Below are 24,604 nucleotides of genomic sequence, written 5' to 3'. Positions count from 1 at the left end.
AGCGTTCAGAAAAGAATTAGAAGAAAGATTTCTATTGAATACTAGATATGCAGTTGCCCCTTCACCATATAGTTTCTGAACCAAGAAGAGGTGATGGCATTTTAGATTTGGTATTCGTGAGTAGCAAGGACCTCATAGAACTGGTTGTAGAGGACAACCTTGGTTTGAGTGATCATGAGCTAATTCAGTTTAAACTAAATGGAAAGATAAACAAAAATAGATCTGCAACTCCGGTTTTGATTTCAAAAGGGCTAACTTCTAAAAAAAAAAAAAAAAAAATTAAGGGAATTAGGGAAGTGGACTGGATTGAAGAACTCAAGGATCTGAATGGGTAAGGATGGGTAAGGAATGGTGTCCCTAGCCTCTGTTTGTCAGAGGATGGAGATGGATGGCAGGAGAGAGATCACTTGATCATTGCCTGTTAGGTTCACTCCCTCTAGGGCACCTGGCATTGGCCACTGTCGTTAGACAGGATACTGGGCTAGATGGACCTTTGGTTTGACTCGGTACAGCCATTCATATGTTCTTAATGTGTAGGAGGCATGGAATGACTTTATCAAAGTTGTGGAAGCTATTTGAAGCCTGCATCCCGGGCAAGGGGAAATCGTAGGGAAGGGTGCAGACCAAGCTGGATGAGTAACCCCCTCAAACAGGTGATTGAGAGCAGAAAACCTACAAGGAATGGAAAGAGATGGATCAGCAAGGAAAGTTACCTCTTGGAGGTCAGAAAGTGTAGAGATAAAGTGAGATCTGCCAAAAGGCAAGAGGAGTTGGACCTTGCAAAAGGAATTAAAACCAATACTAAAATGTTCTATAGCTATATATAATAAGAAACAAGGAAAAGAAATGGGACTGCTAACCACTGTGGATGGGGTGGAGATAATCTATGCATGGCCTAACACCTGAACAAATACTTTGCTTCAGCTTTTAATAAGGTTATGAAGAGCTTAAGGGTATTGGCAGAGTGGCTAATGAAAACGAGGATATGGAGGTAGAAATTACCACGTTGGAGATGGAAGTCAAATTCAAACAGTTTAATGGGACTTAATCGGGGGGCCTGGATAATCTCCATCCAAGAGTATTAAAGGAATTGGCACATGAAATTGCAAGCCCAGTAGCAAGGATTTGTAATGAATCTGTAGACTCTGGGATCGTACCCTATGACTGGAGAATTGCTAATATAGTACCTGTTTTTAAGAAAACGTGATCTGGGATACTACAGGCCTATTAGTTTGACCTCAATTGTATGCAAGGTCTTGGAATAAATTTTGAAAGAGGAATTAGTTAAGGACATAGACGTTAACAGTAACTGGGATAAAACACGATATTGTTTTGCAAAAAAAAAAAAAAAAAATAGATTGTGCCAGACCAATCTGATCTTCTTGGAGAAGATAACAGATTTTTTAGACAAAGGAAATGCAGTAGATCTAATCTACCTGGATTTCAGTAAGGCATGTGATAATTTCCCCTGTGGAACTGTATTAGTTAAATTGGAGAAGATGGGAATTAATATGAGAATTGAAAGGTGGATAAAGAACTGGTTAAAGGGAAGACTTGGTTGGCGGCCCATACCCCGACTGGGGTGACGGGCGTGAGTGAGTGAGTAAAGGGAAGACTACAGTGGGCCATACTGAAAGGTGAACTCTCAAGCTGGAGGGAGGATACTAGTGGAGTTCCTCATGGATTGGTCTTGGGACCAATCTTATTTAACATTTTCATTACTGATATTGGCTCAAAAAGTGGGAGTTTGCTAATAAAATTTGTGGATGACCCAAAGTTGGGAAGTATTGCAAATACGGAGGAGGACTGGAATATCATACAAGAAGATTTGGATGACCTTGTAAACTGAAATAAAAGCAATGGGATGAAATTTAATAGTGCAAAGTTCAACGTCACGCATTTAGGGACTAACAAGAAGAATTTTTGCTATAAGATGGGGACTTATCAGTTGGAAGTGACAGAGGAAATGGAAGACTTGGGTGTTTTGGTTGATTACAGGATGACCATGAGCCACCAATATGATGTGGCCATGAAAAAAAGTAATGTAGTTCTATGATGCATCAGGGGAGGTAATTCCAGTAGAGATAGGGAAGTGTTAGTACCATTATACAAGGCACTGGTGAGACCTCATCTGGAATACTGTGTGCAATTCTGGTCTCCCATATTTAAGAAAGATTAATTCGAATGGTAACGGGGCAGAGAAGGACTACTAGGATGATCTGAGGAATGGAAAACCCACTTTATTAAAGAAGACTCAGAGTTTGCCTTGTTTAGATTACCAAAAGAAGGTTGAGGGGAGATATGATTGCTCTCCACAAATACATCAGAGGGATAAATGCCAAGAAGGGAGAGGAGTTATTTAAGTTAAGCTCCAGTGTGGACACAAGAACAAATGGATATAAACTGGACATCAACAAGTTTAGACTTGAAGTTAGGCAAGTTTAGACTTGAAGTTAACCATCAGAGGAGTGAAGTTCTGGAACAGTCTTCCAAGAGGAGCAGTGGGGGCAAAAAAACCCTAACTGGCTTCAAGACTGAGTTTGATAAGTTTATGGAGAGGATGGGATGATAAGACTGGTTGCAGGCCATTGTAGGCAATCTGCAACAGCCAGCAGCAAATATCTCCAATGGCAGGTGACACTAGATGGGGAGGGCTCTGACTTACTGCAGAGAATTCTTTCCCAGGTGTCTGGCTGGTGGGTCTTGCCCACGTGCTCAGGGTCTAACTGATCGCCATATTTGGGGTCGGGAAGTAATTTTTCCTGTGTCAGATTGGCAAAGACCCTGGGAGTTTTTCACCTTCCTCTGCAGCATGGGACACAGGTCAACTGCAGGTTTAAACTAATGTAAATGGTGGATTATCTGTAACTTGAAGTCTTTAAACCGTGATTTGAGGATTTCAGTAACTCCGCCAGAGGTTGAGAATCCCTTACAGGAGTTGGGTTGTGGGAGGTTCTGAGGCCTGCAATGTGCAGGAGGTCAGACAAGGTGATCAGGATGGTCTCTTCTGACCTTAAAGTGTCTGAGTCTATGAATGCATGCTAGTCTGGAAACTAACTGCTACTAAAGTACAACTGCCTTTTTTCCTTGTAATTTTTCATTTGGCTTGAAATTCAGTGTGTGGTGTTTTCTTCTGTCACCTGTTTATCCCTAATAGATTTGGTCATGCAACCCATACAGGCGCTCATTGTTGTGCATCTTGTCAGATCAGCTGGGCGTTTCTAGTTGCAGATTTAACAGGACACATAGATTTTTGCCTTTGTATCTGAAAACAGCTTAAACTCTATTTTTTACAATGCTGTATTGCAGAAAGGGTGTGGCTTTTGCACTGTTACAGAAATGAATGACAAATCTTTAGAAGCAGTCTGGATAACTGGCTTGTGTCTTACAACTGGGAATTTCAGAATGATTGCAGTCTGCCAGAGTGTTTTCTGGAAGAGGTGTTAAGACTTTACTCAAGTGCAGAGGAAGATTCTCTGCTAGGAGCTTCATGTGTATGTAGGAGTCTGCCCGCCCAGAGTGTCTTTCAGAATTAAAGCTGAAATGATCTACAGTCAACCAGCAGCCAACTGGAAATATATTTAACATTCGCTATATCCTTTCTGAGCTGTTATATGGAAAAATAGGTTTTCTGGCAACCTTTAAAAGAGTAAATTGTCTTAATTGTTATTAAGGGATAATTTTATGAGCATTTTTAATCCTCCCCAGAGGCTCAAATGGAAGAGAGTAAAAGGCCAAGTTAAAAATAATTTTAAAATATGAACCTCTTATAACCTGGGATGCTGAGGAAGTTACAAACTGTTTCTAGAACTATTTTTATCTGTAGCAATGGCCACTAACAATGGCCAGTACTTTGTGTTTTGATCATGCTGCTATTAATGTTAAATGTTCAAAAAATGAAGTGTGCTAGAGGCTCATATTCAGCAATGCTTTAAAACTAAACTCGATTGTGTGCCTGGAAGTGGGAGACTATCGACACTGGCTAGAGGCTGTGCACATTTCGGAGAGGTGCACGGCAAACCTTCATATGGTTATGCTGATCCATCTGAGTTCTAGTTCTGCTGTGTTCTAGTTCTAAGCCTCTCCTGTGCAGCATGGCTTGAGTGTGAAGTTAGAATTCAGGCAAGTGTAATGAGTTGTTACCTCAATCTAATCTTATGGCAAAGTAACTTGGTTTGTGTAAGGCTAAAGACAGTGGTTTGAGCATTGGCTTGCTAAACCCAGGGTTGTGAGCTCAATCCTTGAGGTGACCATTTAGGGAACTGGGGCAAAAACTGGGGATTGGTCCTGCTTTGAGTAGGGGGTTGGACTAGATGACCTCCTGAGGTACCTTCCAACCCTGATATTCTATGATTCACAGTTAAAACCTCTTCAAAAAATAGTTGTTTAAACACATGCAATATTGGAGTAATTGACAAGTAGCATATATTGAATGTTTCATAAATTAATATGTACTAAAAGCCAATTAATAGCCGCCTATAATAAAGCTGGCAAAATTGTTTGTATCATGACTAATTGTATGTGTTAACATTTTAAGGTATCATTGCAGTTTATTTTGCAGTAAATGTTAGTACAGTAGCTGTTTGTCCTTGAAGAGAAGCTAAAGGAGACCTGTTGGATCACTGAGTCTGCAGGTCTTCAAGTATAAGATAAAGCAGGCTATCTTTATGTTAGAACATGTATCCACCGTGATTTTTGGTAGAGGAGGCGGAGATCTATGAGGAAGCCAGCAGACTTGGATTTGGATATTTTGGTTCAATTCTTGGATATGCCACAGATTTCCTGTGTGACTTCAGACCCCACAATCTTTGCCTCAGTTCCCCATCTGTGAAATACGGATACATTTTCCTGCCCCATAGGGAAGTAGATTTTTAAATATTTCTGTTGCACTCAGATACTAAATTGATGAAGATTGTAGAAGTCCCTTGAAGTTGGCCAACAGGCCAAAAGAAGTGATGCTTTTATTTATTAGATATACATATTTATGAAATATTTAACTTGTTTTATAGTATTACTTCATTTGAATAAATTCCCTGGAGGGAAAATGACTCCTTTAGCAAACAATATTTTCCTGTTATTTCTTGCTTTTAGTATGTACAGGGCCTTTGACGTCTTTTTGGATCAGTGACATTTATTTAGATTTCACTGTGTGGTGTGCAGCAATTTTTTTTATAATTTTATGTATGTACTGTAAAACTAAATGTAAAGTTTACAAAGTATTCCTGCTATGGTAACCTTACAGTATATTGTTATGGTGAAATACCTATATATTCAAGAATGCCCCAGGGAAGTTGGTAATGACATGGGGTAAGTCCTTTGTCAGTTATGGAGGGGAACAATGACTGCACATTCAGATGATGCACATTTGAATGCCAGCAAACTTGGTTGCATTAAAAGAAGTCTTATTTCAGTTGAAGGATGGTAAATAATGCATGACTAGTCAGTCTGAACAGCAGATGAGTCCATCCACCACTGGTGGTCTCTTTGAAAGGGATTGTGTTTGTTCTGTGTAGAATGGTATCTGAACTACTCTTTAATTTATGTACTCTCATGAGTGATGTAGATTGTAACAAACCCACAAAAATAATGTTTGACTGAAATAGGATACATTCCATTGTAACAAAATCCAAAACCTGTCTGTAGCTTTCCAAGTGTAATTAAATGTTTACACTGACAAGAGCTTTTCACGTGTGCCATCCTTTGCATTGGGTCCTACTATTTTTTTCTGGTGGGGAGAAGGAGTGGGACTTGTGAATGGATGATGGAATATACAGTCAACAAGGGATGTCACCGCTGCATTTTATTTGAAAAGAATAGAAAAAGAGAGGTTGAAAGAACACTTGTAGACTATTTGTGCTTGAAAGTAGTTCCACTGAAGATTGTCATCTAAAGCAGACAAAAATGGATTCTTCCACTCTGTAGTAAGCAGCCTATTTGCATGGTACAGCACAGTGGAAATTGTGGCATAGATTATTTTTTGGAAGAATTTTGCAATAACCAATGATGCTGAACACTAAAATGTCTTAGCGTTAGGTTGTATGAAGTGGTGTTGTAGTTGTGTTGGTCCCTCCCAAGATATTAGAAAGACAAGGTGGGTGAGGTAATTTAAGCTGTGTAATCTTGAAAGCTTCTCTTACCAACAGAAGTTGGTTCAATAAAAGATATTACCTTACTCACTTTGTCTCTTAATGTTGTGTTAATGTTTTGTGACACTGGATTACCTAGTGAAGGTATTGTGTGCTTTCACAAATACTGTATGAGAGAGGACTACTTTAGCTCTGAAAAGCTAGAAATATTAGTCTGGAAATGTTAAAAAGTTTATAATGGTTTGCGGTATAGTGGAGTGAAACGATTAAATGTGCTGTAACTTGCTCTTATAGCAAACAACCATTTAGGGGAGGAAGTGGCATTTTCAGTATTCTGAAAAACTTCATAGAGATTTCAAAACTTTATCTTACTCTGGGAGTAGAGCTGCAAACATCCACCCAGAAAAGATTGTAGAAACTGTGAATATTTGGGGTTTTTTAATCCGAGTGCATTGGTGTGACTGAAGTGTGCAAACATTATTCTGGCAGCAAAATGAGCTGTAAAATACAGTGAATCACAATGTTACATCGAAAGGCAAGGATGACTGACCTTAATTCATGCTATCATGTGAAGTTATTTTAGTGGGTTCCAACTAGGGGGACCAGATGTCAAAAGTTTATACGGACAGTCCAGATATTTGGGGCCTTTTCTTACATAGGTACCTATTACCCCCTACCCGCGTCCTGATTTTTCACACTTGCTCTCCGGTCACCATAGTTCCAACTAATGAATGATCTATTAGATGTGTTACAGTACATGGGGACATTAACAACACAGGAAGTGACTGTAATACTGAATCTCCTTGTTTGAAGTTGCGGTAATTTTTTGCGTGCAGGTGAGGCGGTTTGCCCAATACTAAGGTTATTGTAGCACTGAAATAGATGCATCCAGTTTCTGTTTTGATTTAGTTTTGAAGGCACAATAGGGGATATCATTTGCAAAGCTTTGGTTTGCTTTCTTGGTGGTGGTAAAACGGTCTTAGCTTCTCTAGTTTACTCTGTTTTTTTTTCCTAAATGTGTGTTGCTTGTGAAGGGTGCCAGATTTAACAGCACTGGAAAATGAATTCACTATCTATGCACCAGATAGGCCATGAGTAGAAGCACTTGAAGCTCTCGCACAGTTTTTGACCTGCCAGTGAGTTTTAACGCTGACCTGCTGGCATCTACAGGGATGAGACTATAGCTCATTCTGGATATCCTTTCCATTTTTGGCTTCTTAGAGACTATCCTCAATGCCAATTAGTGCCCTTGATAGTTCACTGAGAGTTTGTGACAAACTCAACTTGCTTTACCCACCAATCAGGTGTCTTTGGGTAATGACTGTGTATTACCACTGACAAGGACTGGTTTAGAACTGGAGACCAACAGGTGAAAAGCTGCATGTATTTTTTTTAAATCTCTGAACATATTGCTATCAACAAGCGGATGAGGAATGATTGGAGGTGGTCTGAGATTTTGTAGGGCCATTAGATGAGTGACTTCACTTCGGAAGCAGACAGTGATCTGGCTGGGGCAGGAGGAACAATGTTTTCTCTATCGATCTTGTTTTGTTCTTTCCACTTTTAAAAAAGAGGCTCTTGCTGCTGTGCAATAGGTGTGTTTGGGTCTAGCCGAATCATTCCACAGAAGAGTAGGAATCCAGTCCAGGATTTCAATCCTGCCGCCACTGCTCGAGGCTGAGCTCTCTCCGAACGCTGTGGACTAGCTGCTGTTTCCTGATGCTGGGGGACTCGGCGGTGCGCTGATTGCGGTTGGGGGGATGTGTGTCTGGGGGTCGGGTTACTCTGCCCCTCGGCGATTGGCGGCAGCGGGCGTTTTCATTTTAAACCTCTCCCTCTCCTCCATTCGGGGCAGTTGATGGTAAGGATAATTCTGCGCGATGTTCCGTTCCGAGCGCGGAGGAGCGGGAAGATAAGCGGATTTACTCAGCAAAAAGGACACCAAATATGCCAACGTGCAATCCCCTGTAAACAATGAAATTGCAGGCTGCTTCGGCTCCAGTCCTGTGACTCCCCAGCCGCTCGTGAGCGATGCATTTCGGGATCTGCAGCAAGATGCATGCAGTTACTAAAGGGATTTTAAGCGGTGGTGCGGGTTATTTTAGGGGCGGCTGAGAGCGCTGGCTATTGCATAGATGGACGTCACGGAGCGACCGGTGTAGCGGGGCCGAGAACCGGCGTGGAGCCGCTCCCCCCTGAGCCGGAGGGTCGGCGATGTGAATCCTGCCTGCGTGCCCCTGCGCCCAGCGAAGTGACTCCGCTTTGGGGCCGCCCGAGCTTGGCTGGGGCGGGATTGGTTGGCGTCGCCGCGGTTTGTGTGGCTGTGCCGCGAAGGGAGCGCTCGTCGGGGCGGCCCGGCATGGCTCGGCTGGCGGCGGCTGCCTGACGGGCGGAGCGGGGAGGGAGCCATGTACCTCTTGGACAGCAGCGAGCCGCCCGCCGCCGCCTCCCCCGAGAGGATGCAGCGGGGGACCCCCCAGCGGAAAACCGTCTACCGCATCTCGGTGACCATGGTGAAGAAGGAGCTGCTGGCAGCCGAGGGCAGCAGCCCCGGCCTGGAGCTGCCTCGCCCCCGGCGGCGGGCAGGGGGCCCGCCGCCGGGATCCGCCAGCCTGACCCGGGCCGGGCTGTTGCTGGAGGAGGCCGAGGAGGAGGGCGAGGAGCTGCCGCTCAGTCCCTGCGGCTTCCGCACCTTCCGGACCCTGAGCACCGGGCAGCTGGAGCTGGGCCGGCTGCAGGTGGCCAGGCGCGCGGGGCGCCGCGTGCCCCCCGAGCTCACCCGCAGGTGGCCGGGGCCGGCGGGGAACGGGAGCAGCCCTCCCTCGGGGCCGGGCTCAGTCCCCGGGGCGGCCCCGCAGGACGGGCTCGCAGCGCGCGGCGACCCCGCAGGCCGCCCGGCGGAGGCTGAACAGGGGCCGGGGGAGCCGGGCCGGCTGCGGCGGAGCTTCAGCTTCCGGCACTGGAGCGGCGGGGAGCTGGCGCGGGCCCTGTGCCGGGACAAGCGCCACAGCAGTTCGGGCTGCCTGGCCCCGCCGCCCCGGCTCGCGGCCGCCTGTGCCGAGCCGCCGGCGCCCGGCGCCGAGAAGCGCAACACGCTGGACGTGGGCGAGGTACTGAGCAAGGCGGAGCCGCTGTCGGAGCTGGAGCGCTGGGAGCGCGGCAAAGGCAAGAACCGGACCCTGGATAACAGCGATCTGCAGCGGCTCTCCGAGCGCCTGGGCCGGGGCAGCCCCGCCTCCCACGAGCACAGACTGCTTCGCTTCTTCAGCGGCATCTTCACCCGCAGGGGCGGCACCTCCACCCCCTTCGGCAGCCCCGGCGGCCGGTCCCCCAGGAGCAGCTTCTCCAGGCCCAGGGGCTACTTCAGCAGCCTCCGAAGAGCCACCGCGGATGTGCAGTCCAGCAGCGAGAGCATCAACGGCTCGCCCCACAAAGGTGCCCTTTCTTGTCTGTCGGGGAGCTTCGGAAGGGGGATGTTTGCGGGTGGGACTCGCAGGGTGAATAAGAGCACCCCTCTGATGAGGAGACATTGGCTGGATCTCCTGCTGCGCCGCTTAACCTTATCGCCAGTTGCACTCATTCCTTTGCTACCGCATCTGTTAAGCGCTGCCCGCCACCTTCTACTCAGGTGCAAGAGGTAACCGCTTATGATGAAGGCAGATTGCATAAGGAGTGAGGAAACACCTTCTTGTAGCTTTGTTCACTGCCAGGGTAGTTGAATGTGACACAAGTGCAGCTTGTTCATTATATAAGGGGGATAAAGAACGCCTGTGTTGCTTTTTTATATAGGTTACTAGGTCACTCAGTGTTGTATTGTAGTTTAGAATCCTTTTTACCATTTGGCGTATTAGAGGAACTGTGTTAAGTCTATTCTAGAATACTTCCAATATTGGTACGTCTATTTTAACAGTTTGATAGGACAGGCGAAGTATCTGTGTTTGTCCATAGATGGCTGCTGAAGCTAAAAAGCCATACAGATATCAGCAATGTGAAATATTCCTTTTACACATTCCATGTAAATTAGAGCTTGCAGTAGTTAAGTATTATAAACTTACCTAGAAAATAATGGAGAACTTCTGGGACTCATTGCTATTAATCTTTTTTAGAATACAAAAGTAAACTACCTTTTAAAATTAAGTTAATGGAAAGTAAGTAGAATAATTGGGACAGATTCACCACACTGACAGCAGTTTGTAAGGCCATCTTTTTAAATCTGGCCTGGAATGAGTTGTCTGCTCAAAAAGGGAAACATTAAAAATCAACCTGAATTTAAGTTATGCAGCGTCAGTGTAAAAAATCATATTTTTCTACTTCCCAATAGTGCTGTTTTCTGGAACTTTAATAGGTGATAATAGATTTAACATGACATTAATTATATCAGCATCTAGTCTAAAAATACTACAAAGATTAAGAAAAAAGGTTATGGACAAATAATAGTTTACAACTGAAGTACCTCCATTCACAAAAAGGTTTTTAGTTTTTTCTTTGCATGTGCAATAGAAAATGTTTCCAGAGTGTGTACAGGTGGTTTATTTTGAAGAAGGAATATAGTACTATAACTTTTCATCCTTAGTGAAGTGTTGCAGATCCAGTGACCCAACAGTTCAGGTGCAAATAATGGCTGCATTCTTTAGGTTGAAGACATCATTATAGCAAAGCTGTAATGTATGCAACTAATAGCTTCATGCATAAGAACACTACATCAATAAAATATTAAATATGTCCATGTGGGATTGCAGCAAACGCTGCTGTAACTTGTGGTCTGACCTCGGTAAAGTTGAAGTAACCACAACAAAGAAATTAATTTATTTCACACAGCTTTTGGTATTTGCTTCATGCCAAAATGTTTACAATGTAACTTATATTGTTCTAACAGTAAAGAAATAAATATATGGAAAGTACAACACTCTTACACTGGGGGTAAATATGTAAGGAGAAAGGGACTCGTTCATCCATCTTATAAAGAGGTATGTGCAGTGTTGGTTAAGCAAAAAATGTTTCCAGTGTGATTTTTTTTTTTTCCAAATGCAAATACCATAATGCTTGTCAGTGAACATTTAAAAACTAATTGCAACCCTTAATATGGGCTAATTTTTACCCTGCTTAAAAAGTTTGTTTTGCTGTACTATATATATGAAAATATAGTTAAATGTCATGCACTGTTTATTGTGTACGTCCAATTTTTGTGTTTTCAGCCCTGGAGGGGGTGTGTGTTTGTTGTTTTTTAAATTCAGAACAATCTTTATTTTGTTTTTCCTCCAACAGTAACTCCTCCTCCTCCTCCTCCTCCAGAAAAGTGTATTTGGTTTCGGTGCTGTTGTTTTTTTGTTGGTGTTTTTTTTCTCTCTGTTGTTACTACCAGCAAAGTACTTCTTTCCAAAAAACACATTTTGAATTTAGTCTTCAGTTTGGGCTGGTGCTTCTTGGTATAATGCCAAGAAATTCAGATTTAACTAATTTTGTCCTTTATTCGCCCTCTTTGTTTTTGGGTGCTGCTAGGGCTTTGGAGCTGACATGTCAAATAAGTTCCAGTATATAAATAGACTGTGGCAAGATAAGAATGGAGTGGCAGTCCTTAATTCTGCAGGCTTTGACTCCTGACAGTTCAACTCTGACCCTTAATGTAACCTTTACTTTTTGCTGCCTTCAGTTTTTAGTAGACACCAAATGATATTTTAATTCATCAAGGTGTTATGGGAATCAGAGGTTGAAGTAATGACCAGCAACAAACATCACAAGGAGCGATGTATGCAGGAAGGAGTGTTTCCATCTAATTTTTTTTTTGTAGCGAGAACTTAAGTTATTAAAGCAGCTTCGGTATCATCTAATTCAACTTTCTATTAATCTTATTTTGCAGGGTTGGTATTTCTAATTTTGTTAGATGTGCATAGATTTTTTTTTTTTTTTTTTTTAGTTAATGTTTTTTATATGTTAAGACAAAATGCTGAACCAAAACAAGGCGCGTCTAAGGCAGGGATTCTCAAACTGGAGCTCGGGGTGTCGCGAGGTTATTACATGGGGGCCCGCAACCTGTCAGCTCCACCCCAAACCCTGTTTTGCCTCCAGCATTTATAATGTTGTTAAATATATTAAAAAGTGTTTTATAAGAGGGGTCGCACTGCAGAGAGGCTTGCTATGTGAAAGGGGTCACCAGTAAAAAAGTTTGAGAGCCACTGGTCTAAGGCATGTAAAATGAGTAAGAAAATAGATGGCTTCCACACCAGTACAGTAACTCCTCGCTTAACGTTGTAGTTATGTTCCTGAAAAATGACTTTAAGTGAAACGATGTTAAGCAAATCCGATTTCCCCATAAGAATTAATGTAAGTACGGGGGGTAGGTTCCAGGGAAACTTTTTTCACCAGACAAAAAACTTTATACACAGTATACGTTTTAAGCAAACAGCTATGATGATTGTGAAGCTTGGTTGAGGTGGTGAAGTTAGAGGGTGGGATATTCCCAGGGAATGCCTTACTGCTAAATGATGAGCTAGCACTTGGCTGAGCCCTCAACGGTTAACACGTTGTTAATGTAGCCTCTCACACCAGGCAGCACGAACATGAGGGAGAGAAGACAGCCACACACCCTGTGTGTGGGAGAGAGAGATGCACACTGCTCCTTTAAGTAAGCTGACCCACTCTTAAGTGCATTGTCTTGCTCAGTGGTTTGAGCATTGGCCTGCTAAACCCAGGGTTGTGAGTTCAATCCTTGAGGGGGCCACTTAGGGATCTGGGGCAAAATCAGTACTTGGTCCTGCTAGTGAAGGCAGGGGGCTGGACTCCATGACCTTTCAGGGTCCCTTCCAGTTTTATGAGATAGGTATATCTCCATACATAAAGTGGATCAGGAAGTTGAGACAGCAGCTGCTGCCCCAAGCTCTCTCTGTCTCTCTCCGTCCGTGTCCCCTCCCTGCTCTATATGGAGAAGGAGTAAGTGGGGTGCAGGGGGGAGGGGGACACCCTGACATTAGCCCCCTCCGTTTCCCCCCCTGCACAGCAAGCAGGAGTCTCTGGGAACAGCTCCAAGGCAGAGGGCAGGAGCAGCACATGGCAGTGGGGGGAAAGACAGCTGAACTGTCAATTGATAGCCTGCTGGGCGGCTGCAGTACAGGGAACTTAGGGGAGCGGGGAGCTGATAGTGGGGCTGCCGGTCCATCCTGGTTACAAGCCCCCACCAGCTAGTTGCAACGGGCTGCTCTTCCTGCAAGCAGTGGAGAAAGCAGGCGGCTGCCAAACGACGTTAGAAGGGAGCATTGCACAACTTTAAACGCGCATGTTCCCTAATTGATCAGCAATGTAACAACGAAACAATGTTAACCAGGACGACTTTAAGTGAGGAGTTACTGTGTAAGGGAAAGGAAATTGGTACCTATCATTCAATGTTTACTGAACGTTTTATTTTAAAATTGGCTGCTTGTCTCTAGGTAGTATGTGTTTGGCTGGACACCTCAAATTTCTAAACTTTTTGAAGCAATACAAGGATAGAAAAACATTTTAAAGCAAAATTACTTTCCAAGGTTAGGTAATGATACTTTACATCAGTGTTCTCCCAACTTTAAAAATTGGAGCCTCCTTCAGGAAAAACTAAGCCAATTGTGTGCTCCTGCAGTCCCACCATGTGCTGGTGAAGGTTCCATACCCATTTCCGGTGATTTCTTTGCCTTGCCCTCTTCCCCCTCTCCACCAGCTTTGGGAAATGCATGATTTGATACTTTCCCTTCTTTCTAACATGCTTTGAACAACCTGAATTAGTTAATGTTGGCATTCAAAGTGTCACCAGCATCAGAATTACATCCTTAAAGTGGATGGTGCAGTTCTCACCTCAGCTGTTTAGTCATAGAGCTAAAGCATGCAATTTTCAAAAACACTTAAGTCCCATTGAAAGTTAAGACTCATAAATCACATCAGTGCTTTTGGAAAAAAAAATGCCCGAAGACAACTTAAAAAAAGCGAGGCTTTTTTGCTACTTAGACAGTTGTTTGCATCTACCTTCAGGAGTTATGTGTGCGCCCCACATTTTGTGATGCTATGCTTTGCATATTGAGCTAGTCATTAGCCCACTCATGGTTTTTGTTTTCATATGCGTCTTATTTTTTGATATTTTTTAGAAAAAAATCATGTATTTGTGTGTTCTAAAGCAAAACCACTCAAGGGTTGAGGAAGGAACCAAGAAGGCAGAAGTCTGGGGCCTTAGAGATTTTGTGCTGGAGCTGATGATAAAGCAAATCCCAATGAGATATTGAGATCTAATTATCCTTACAAGCTCTTACCTGAAATTTCTCTCTAGGCCCGAGACATAGGGGAATTTCATAGGACTCCATAGTTTACACCATTAATTTTTCGCTTTCGTGCTCTGACCCAGAAATCTCCTTCTTTCCAAGAAGCTTATGAACTAGGGATGCTTACATCTCAGTTGTTTAGATCAGGGTCTAAAACATAATGGATGGAAAATATTATTTCCATAGTAATTTTCTAGTCAGTAAGGATTAGCTGTGTGTTTTGAATTAGAGAGTGGGCTTTGTCCAGGCATTGTCATGATAAAATAAAATCCAAGTGATAAAGGGATTCTAATCATCTTGGGCATCGTCATGAGTTGGTTAAGAGGTTTTATTTTTATTTATTGGGGAGGTTCTGTGTCAGGCAGAGTGGATGCCAGCTGTACTGATACAGCCAGATGATTAAAAACTGAACTGGTATTAAGGTCACTGGCTGCATTAGCGAGAAAGGGAAAGATTAATGTTTGTGCACTATTCAAGTATACACCAGATGCCAGCAGTGGTGGCTTTCACATTTTCTGTTTAGACAAAAATCAAATTTTAATTTCTAAGGTTGCTCTGTATTAACTTGCCTGAAGTCAGTGGCTAAATGAATGGCATTATGAGCTGTGTAACTTTCTGCTCAAGGCCGCAGTCTTGACTGAACACTGAATGCTACAGTAATACAACTGATAGGTAATTCTGCATGTTCGGTTATTGGCATGCTTTCCCCTCTTCTGTCCCCCTCAAGCCAAGCACTGTTGGCTAAATGAGTACGCTTTTTGCCTGAAATCTGGCATCTTCTTGGCTTATGTATATGTCAGTTGTAATATTTGGCAGATCAAGAGAATTATGAAGCTTATCTAGATCAGTTGCTCTCAACCTTTCCAGACTACTGTACCCCTTTCAGGAGTCTGATTTGTCTTGCGTATCCCAAGTTTCACCTCATTTAAAAATTACTTGCTTACAAAATCAGACCTAAAAACACAAAAGTGTCACAGCACACCATTACTGAAAAAATTGCTTACTTTCTCATTTTTACCATAGACAGTAATTATAAAATAAACAATTGGAATATAAATATTGTCCTTTCATTTCGGTGTGTAGCTATATAAAGCAGTATAAACAAGTCATTGTATGAAATTTTAGTTTATGCTGACTTCACTAGTGCTTTTTATGGAGCCTGTTGTAAAACTAGGCAAGTCTCTAGATGAGCTGATGTACCCCCAGGAAGACCTCTGTGTGCTCCCGGTTGAGAACCACTGAGCTAGATGATTAGACCATTAGCTACCCCAGGTCTAGAGCATAAAAACACCCTCTTCCCTCTCCCTCCCCCCATCTTGCCCTTATCTTGATGAGCTCAGGTTGCACCAGGTAAATGGTGGTGTGTTTATTTTTGTTTTTATTGTTTATAGCTTGGCAGCATGGGTCCAAGCTATATAGCAGGTCTGAAAGTCCATTGCCGGGCATTGGTTTTCAGAAGTATACTTGAGCAGCTCTGGACACTTTTCCTAAGGCAAGACAATAGAGCTCTGAAGTGTTTGAAGGTTACTGCTAATAGAGAACTTAAAACCTGTGTGGTGCAGGCTATTGCAGTTTCTAAAAACTTAAGGTCTGTTGACACTAGAAAAGTGATCCATTACTGACCACTGTTGGTTCACCCTTTTCCCCTTCAGCTTGTGTTGTTGAAAACCATTTAATTGCTACAGTTAACTGACATTTCACATCACATTCATTGTTTGAGATCAGAACTTACTCTGATCCTAGTTTTATGTAACCTGTTAACAGTCCCAATTTTATAGATAACTGTACTTGAGAAATAGTCAGTATTAAAGTTTTCATACCATTAATGCCAAATGCAGCGTTTAGAAGTTAACGTGGAACAATTGTTTACACTGGAACATTATTCTTCAGTTGTGTTCCTACTATCATGTTTCCAAATAAGTGTTTTGTAAGGGGTGCAAATTAACTGTTGGTGCACTGTGAACTTGTTTCATTCCTGATGTGGGTCAAATATAAAAAGGAGCATTATCAAAGATTAGGAATATATCAGTTTTACCCTTTACAGTACTGTTAGGATTTTCTCTGGGCAACTGCTGTAAACCTACAGTAGAGGGAGATTTGTATGTCAAAAGAATCCAGAGGGGACATTTTTGTATGTGAGCAAAAGAAATGCCATTAAAAATCTAACTTGAAAAGCAGATACCTATTCTGTTTTAGGAACAGAAAGTTAACTTGAAGGAACCTTAAAAATCAGCTATTACCTGGACTCTGTTCGCATATTTCAAACACATACAATTATAATGTATGTTGTCAAATAATTCCACAGTGTGTACAAAATAACTCCAAATGTTTCTTGTAGCAAACTATCCAGCAAGGTTAATGTTGTTGTGATAACACATGGTATGGCTTTCAAAAGTGTCACTTCCGTCACTTCTTCTCAAACCTAGTAATCTGGCACAGAATATTAATTTGTATGCAGGAGCTTTGTGTAGTTGTGAATAAAATAGTATGATTGTGGGAAGAATGCATATAGGGTCTAATTTTTCATAGATTGCTTAACACCATAACTCCATTTAAATTCAACAGGAGCTGTAGGTATTCCACCTTTAACAATGAGGCCCATGAGCTATGAAAGCACATGCAAGTTTTGTAAGAAAATAATCGAATTCTTTACTGCTACACATGAACATCCTGATGAGAAAAGTAGGTAGACCGTCGCACCTGATGACCAGTATGAGGGTGAGTTTGAAACTCACAAATAAGGGTCAGTGCACTTCGATTATAAGTTCTTAAATTTTCTGTAATTTACAGTTGTTGAGGATGCTTTTTAAGGATTACCATTAGTTGATATAAAGTTACCTTGATGTAGAGTTATTGTAGTTATCAAAACAATGAAGATAATTATTTGTCAAATAATTCCACAGTGTGTACAAAATAACACACTGTGGGGGAGGGATAGCTCAGTGATTTGAGCATTGGCCTGCTAAACCCAGGGTTGTGTGTTCAATCCTTGAGGGGGCCACTTAGGGATCTGGGGCAAAATCAGTACTTAGTCCTGCTAGTGAAGGCAGCGGGCTGGACTCGATGACCTTTCAAGGTCCCTTCCAGTTCTAGGAGATGGGATATCTCCATTAATTAATTTATTTATTATAATTTATTATAACTTGGAAGAAGACTCTAAAGACCTGGTTTTCCCTCGTTACATAGCATGTACCTGGAGAAAATCTAAGCCCAAGAAACATGTAGATAGCGTGATTGTTTTCTTTTGATAGTAAAAATTCATTTGGGATCAACATTAAGATATTGCAGAAAAATGTTATAGTAAAATATTTATCATAATTACTAGATGACACATGTCATAAATCCCGTATCCATGAAAGTTGGATTTTACAAATGAGGATTTTGTAGAATGCAAGTGTTAAAAATTGTGTACTAGTTTCTAAGACAAAGTCTGACTCCTGCTATTTTAATTCTGAGAGCCTCAATTACCTTCCTAGAGTAATGAAGGGCATTTTGGTTTAGGAGAGAACAAGTTTATGGATGTGGCCTTTTATCTCTGGAGCTGCAATAAACTAAGAATGCAGTCCTTTGGAGCTGAAATGAATCTAGCTGTTTGTTACTGGCAGTTCATATACAAGCGTCTTAGCATTTGCTAGGTTATGTAATTCTGTCTTATGTTCTTTTATTCGCCATTTCAGGGTTAGGGACACTTCGGGAGACAGATTCCCAGTTTTGGATATGTATGAATTAAGCTTCCTCTTTCTACGTACACAGTACCATGACAGATTTCAAGCAAATTGCTATCTTATCTGAGGTTTTGAATGCTAATCTTTGTTGAAGCGGGAGTGAATTTGAGATGCCAGGAATCACAAGTGGAGGGCAGAAAGCACTGTGCTGATTGCTACCAACTCCAGTGTTTCTGAGTAACAGAAGAGGAGAAGGACCTCGGAGTCCTGGTTGATCACAGGATGACTGAGTCGGCAATGTGACGTGGCCGTGAAAAAAGCTAATGCGGTCTTGGGATGCATTAGGCGAGGTATTTCTAGTAGGGATAAGGAGGTGCTGGTTCCGTTATACAAGGCACTGGTGAGACCGCATTTGGAGTACTGTGTGCAGTTCTGGTCTCCCATGTTTAAAAAGGATGAAATCAAACTGGAACGGGTACAAAGAAGGGCCACTACGATGATCCGAGGAATGGAAAATCTCTCGTATGAAAGGAGACTCGAGGAGCTCGGTTTGTTTACCTTAACCAAAAGAAGGCTGGGGGGGGGAGGGGGAGAATATGATTGCTCTCTTTAAATATATCAGAGGGATAAATACCAGGAAGGGAGAGGAATTATTTCAGCTCAGTACTAATGTGGACACGAGAACAAATGGATATAAACTGGCCGTCGGGAAGTTTAGGCTTGAAATTAGACGAAGGTTTCTAACCATCAGAGGGCTGAAGTTTTGGAACAGCCTTCCGAGGGAAACAGTGGGGGCGAAAGACCTCTCTGGCTTTAAGATTAAGCTTTGATAAGGTTATGTAGGGGATGGTTTGATGGGATGAAGTGATTTTAGTCAATAGGTCAATAATGTGCCATCGCTGGTAATTAGTAACAATGGTCAATGATGGGATATTAAAAGTTACTACAGAGAACTTTTTCCAGAGGGTCTGGCTAGAGAATCTTGCCCGCATGCTCGGGGTTCAGCTGATTGCCATATTTGGGGTCGGGAAGGAATTTTCCTCTAGGGTAGATTGGCAGAGGCCCTGGAGGTTTTTCGCCTTCCTCTGCAGCATGGGGCAGGGGTCGCTTGCTGGAGGATTCTCTGCGATTTGAAGTCTTTAAATCATGATTTGGGGACTTCAGCAGCTGAGTCAAGGGAGAGAATTATTCCAGGAGTGGGTGGGTCAGCTTTTGTGGCCTGCGTCATGTGGGAGGTCAGACTAGATGATCATAATGGTCCCTTCTGACCTTAGAGTCTATGAGAATCTATGATTTGCTGTTCATGCACTGATCGCTTCAAATTTCCATGGATATGAACTTGTTCCTGGGCTTGTCCAGTTAATTGGAGAAATAGCCCATTAATACTGTCCAGATTTCCAGAAATATTTCCCAACCGCTGTCGTTCACCCAAATTGTTAATAATTTGAAACCTCCAGGTAAATATATTTTGAGAAGAGGTGATTCTCGTAACACTAGTGCTAGTTTTGGCCACCTATCCTCATGATGATAATCATTGCGCTTATTCTAGTCATTAAGACAGGAGGAAGCCACATATAAAATCTTCCTTCTGATTTGAGAATGTCTTTCCTTCTGGTGCATAGTATGTATGCCTTTGGGGAAAGGACTGCTGCTTCCTCTGTTTTGTAGAGTGCCAAGCACACGGACACTCAGTGAATTTGTTTCCCTGTACATATGCACATAGTTGTCTACTAGGGGCAATCCTCCAAATTAGTCATGTCGCAGGAGCCTGATGTTTTGGTCGTCACTGTACTATGATGAGCCCTAATATCAGATTGTTCTGCTGTAAACATTATTGACCACTAAAGTGTGGCACTTGAGAAGAAAGCTATGCCCCTTGACTCTTTGAAAATAAATCCATTTTAGGAAAGAGGTTCAGAATTACTGATGTTTATTCTGACTAAAAATGTTCTACTTATGTGGACATTGTTATTACATGACTGATTGAGAAACTGGGACGCTGCCCCTAGTATTCCTTCCGCAGTTGCTTCACTCTGGAATCTTCTGGTTTGACAAACATTTTTATATATGTTGGCAAGGGAGATTGCTTTTCCATCTCAGTCCCTAGATCCCATGCAGAAAATATTTCATTGTGTTAATAGAGAACATGAGAATTAACTTTCTCTTGTAGCTGTTTAGAGTCAACTCTATTTCAGCTGTTAAAATTGAACTTCAGGCCTGATTAGAATGTTTGACAAGTTGGTTTGATTATGCACAGGACCTGAAAAACGTACTTGACGCTTACTAGCTGGAGCCGAGTAGCCTGTTCTGCCACGCTAAGGGCGATTAAAATAAAAGTTGTGTACTGTTGTTGTTAAATAAAGTAAGCAACATATTGTCAATCACTTTACTATTTCAGCTTTAATAAACATAACTTGTAACTACCTCTTTCTGTTAAAATGTCAGTTTATTTATAACCTGAAACTATATTCCCTCTGATTTGTAAGCACTGGGCAATGGTAAAGTGAGAGTGAGTGAGCGGAGTCTTGTTTAACTGCTTCCCTGACATCTCTCTATTGTTTGTTGCTGCTTACTGTTCAGGGGTTCTTTAATTTTGATAGTTAAATCAATGAGTTAGAATAATTTCTCAATAACCTGGAAAGTCCTCAAATTCAGATATCAAAGAGCCTGGCATCATCCATCATGTCTGCTTCATTTAGCCGTTCAGGAGCCACTTGCTTGGAAAAAAGGGAGTGAAAGTCTACCTTGTTTTGGAAGACATTCAGTACATTCTTGGCAAGGTATTTCCAATATAAAAGGAATAGTGCAGGGGTCGGCAATCTTTCAGAAGTGGGGTGCCGAGTCTTCATTTATTCACCTGAATTTAAGGTTTCGCGTGCCAGTAATACATTTTAACGTTTTTAGAAGGTCTCGTTCTATAAGTCTATAATATATATCTAAACTATTGTTGTATGTAAAGTAAATAAGGTTTTTAAAATGCTTAAGAAGCTTCATTTAAAATTAAATTAAAATGCAGAGCACCCCCCCACCCCCACCCCACCCCCCCCAGGACTGGGGCAGTGTGAGTGCTGCTGAAAATCAGCTTGTGTGCTGCCTTTGGCACGCGTGCCATGGGTTGCCTACCCCTGGAATAGTGCAATCTTTATTTTGTCCATTTCTCATCTAAGTACTTTTCATAGTTCAGTGGCTTTCCACTATTTATATCGAGCAGCTTTGAGTTGCATAGAACATATTACACACAGGTCTTTGTCTTGCCAAGTAGAGCAAATTATAAGAGTTGCTCTCCTTACTTCCTGTAGTTAGGATTCAGATAAACCATCCCTCTTTTGCTTTGTAATTTTTAGTCATTAATGATGATTTTTGTTTATCGTATGAAAAGTCAAAAACTAAGAATTTACTGTGCTCTAAATTGTTACTGCTATAAAACCACCTCTAGCTTTTCATGCTGCTGTTCCCCACAGCAAACTGTTTGATCCTAGTCACATAGGATGGTAGAACAGCAATTGCATCATTATTATGCATATTAAGGTTGTTAGATCAGGAAAACACCCTGGTTTTGCTCTGGATAACTTTAATATTTCTGCTGTGCTGTGGAAATGTCTGGCTGAGGACAGAGGCAGGGTTTGCTTTGTTAAAGGGGAATGAGTGTTCATGAAAAGTACTGAGTTGATAGACCTAAAGTCTGAAATCGTCAGTTCATTCTCTGAATAATTATAGTACTTTATGGGCAACAGTATGAGCCTCCTGACTAGGCTGCAAAATTAGATTACCCCAACAGAAACAATCTCTTGGAGAGGCGCATACCCATTCAGGAAGCCTGCGTTTAGGCTGCCAGTTTGTTCATCTTGTGATGGTAGTTTTGTGATATGGTAAGTGTCCACTTCACCATCCATTGGCTGTTAAGTGACTTAGGTGGAATAAGTTGGTAATGTCTTTAGTTTCCTGCCAACTGAGGTGGAGTTTAAGTGGGTATAGTAAGAGTACCCTGAGCCATCTATTTCCCCAAAGTTCTTACACTGATATTTTTCAGATTCTTCTTTGAGTAGATGCAGACATGTATTCCAAGTAGGGACGTGCACGCCCCGCACACTGGAGATGGAGACTTTTGCCTAGCAGTAGCCGTAGAGGGGTGGCGCTCATGCCTCTTATATGTAGCCCCTCCCCTGGCTATATGAGGTGGCATCAAGAAGGGGACTCAGGTGACGCAGGACCTTCGCCTCAAAGAGCAGCTGCTTGAACAGGCCTTGCAGCCTGACCTGTTACGTAGGCTTATCTTGGGCCACAGATCGCCTTCAGGCTTGGATAGTGCTGCTGCCTCTTGTTCCAAGGCAGAAACCTCTCCGAAGAGGCACAGGTGCAGTTCTCTGTCGTTGGTGCCAGGAAAGAAGGCTCATAAGACCGATTGTGAGTGATCCAGGGCCACTCTTCTGCTTCCCATAAGAAGAGCACGGACTGCTCCCTATGAGCCTCCCTTGGTGTAGGCTAGGGAGGGTAGAAACCCCAGACCTTTGACTCCGGTTCCTGGCATCCATTGAGTCTGGTAAGGGCTGGAGCAATGGTGGCACCGATGGTGTCCGACACTGTCGTAGCATTCTGTGGTGGATCTACTCTGCCTTTTGGTCCTGTCTTCGCTGCTGGTCGAAGACTTCGCAGGGCTGGTGCCTGTGATAGCCCCAGCAGTTGGAGCATACTTCCAAACTCAGGCCCTTTGGTTCTTCAACTGTGACGAAGTGGGAGACTTGCTTAATATTTTGTATGAGTGCTGTATGTTCAATTAGGTGGTGGGAAGGGGTTTTACTGTTGCAGAGGACCAGGTCTGACTGCCACCTGGACCCAGACAACGGCAAGGATGTTTTCTAACCTATCAGGGGTTAGAAACCCCTCTGCAAGAAACCACCAGGCTGCGACCAGCTGGAGAACAAAGATGGACCAGGGGCCATTAGATGTGGTATAGTGTATGGGGCTGGAAGCAGGTCACATGCTTCTGGACTAGGGACAAAGGGGTCTTAGCCCACCTAGGCTCTGGAGAGACCTAGAAGGACTATGTTGTAACTTTCTATTCTCGATGCTACCTAAGAACTTTCTATGCTGTTGCAGTCATCCAGTAAGCCCTTCTGTTTTTACAACGCTAAGAGTCGCTCCAGTCTAAAGAGGTTGGGGGTGCACTGCTCCCTTTGAGCATGCAGGGGTCCTGTTTGAATGGGCTCACAGAGTGCGGAAGGCTCAGAGGGTTTGGATCCAGGAGATGGTGAAGCCAAGGGGTTTACCCCAGCTAGAAGGTAACACTCTGAAGGGATCCTCCCAAGAACTGTTCCAGAGCCATGCGAGAACACTGGACCAGTTCTTGGCCCTCGTTGCTGTCAGTTCAGCCTCCCCTGGAGTTTCCTCTTCTTGCCGACCTTGTGCAGGTCTGCAGCCGCACCCTGAATCCGATGATCAGTTTTCCACACCTTACAGCGTGGGTGCTGCATGGCTGAATGAGTAGGAAGAGCGTTGTTCAGAGGCTGTCCAACAGGTCCTACTTAAGAGTTGGAAACCTTCCACTTGGATGGCCTACTTGGTGAAGTGGAAGAGGTTTTCCATGTGCTCCTTGGCCCGTGAAACCCAGCCAGTGGAGCTTCCATCCAGAACGTCTTAAAACTGAGTTTCTCAAATGTAGCCACCAGGGGCTTTTCTTGCAGCCACAGCTCCTGGGCTGTGATGGGGGCAGGAGGGCCAAAGTAGTAGCCCCTTCCTGTTGCTCCTGGATGCACTGCCTTGGTGTTGATTGCTGGGGCCACCAGCAGTGGTTGGGCCCTGCTCCCCCTATCCTGGGGCACAATGCTGGAGGACCAGGCAGCCGGTGAGTTTCCCACCTTCCTGGGGGCAGTGGGGTTCAGCCCTGGGGTTGCGGGGCTGCAGGCTCTGGTCACAAGGCTTTGGGCTCCAGCCCTCCACTGTATCTCCCCTCCTCACCCCCATTCCCTGGCCCCCACTGCCTCCCCAGACACTCCCATCTAGGGCTTAATTTGTCCCCAGGCTTGTTAACAGGACTGAGTAAGTCTGTTGTGAATAGTGATTCTTGTATATTTGTTAATAACTCTTTTCACAACGGGCTTACTAGCTGGCAATAAATAAATTATAATGATTTGGCCATATATATGTGCATATTTGTTTTTCCTAAAGCTAATTAAGTATTTTAGGAAAAAGCCACCAGTAAGAATTGGCCGCACTTTGAGGCCACCAAAAAATTTGTTCTGAGAATCCCTGACTTAGTGAACTGAGTGCCAAGCCCAATTCCTGAAGGTGTAGCAGGTACTCTGAGAGTTCACTTCACAGCAATATCCATGTTTCATCCACCTAGCCAAGGGAAATCATTTTTTTCCAATGATGTGGTGACGAAATTTCTTAAAGGACTTCTGTACCTGCATCCTCCCATCTGAGAACCTATTTAAGTTTTGCAGGCTTCTGGTATGAAGGAGTTAATTACATAGCACCGTACTACAACTATTTATATCCATGTATAGTTGCATAAGTTAGGACTGTTTGCTGGATGCCAGATGAGGATTATAAAATTAAATGAGTCTTGTTCTGAAGA

The 24,604-nt window shown here is 43.1% G+C and overlaps 1 protein-coding gene across 5 annotated transcripts in view; it reads left to right on the top strand.

Moving 5' to 3' along the window:
• The window catches only part of AGAP1 (ArfGAP with GTPase domain, ankyrin repeat and PH domain 1), a 661,893-nt gene that overhangs the window by 140,889 nt on the left and 496,400 nt on the right, over window positions 1-24,604 (top strand). Inside the window, exon 1 of one of the 5 annotated variants that reach the window (XM_054043264.1) lies at window positions 7,929-7,947. The exons of the other annotated variants lie outside the window; for them this stretch is intronic. The gene's annotated coding sequence lies outside the window, so the exon portion shown is untranslated. Of the gene's footprint in view, window positions 1-7,928; window positions 7,948-24,604 lie in introns of those variants that run through there. 5 annotated transcript variants of the gene reach the window in all.

The sequence above is a fragment of the Malaclemys terrapin genome, chromosome 11, assembly GCF_027887155.1.
Source record: "Malaclemys terrapin pileata isolate rMalTer1 chromosome 11, rMalTer1.hap1, whole genome shotgun sequence".
Lineage (NCBI taxonomy): Eukaryota > Metazoa > Chordata > Testudines > Emydidae > Malaclemys > Malaclemys terrapin.
The sequence above is the reverse complement of the archived record's forward strand: the minus strand, read 5'-3'. Positions and strand labels throughout refer to the sequence as shown.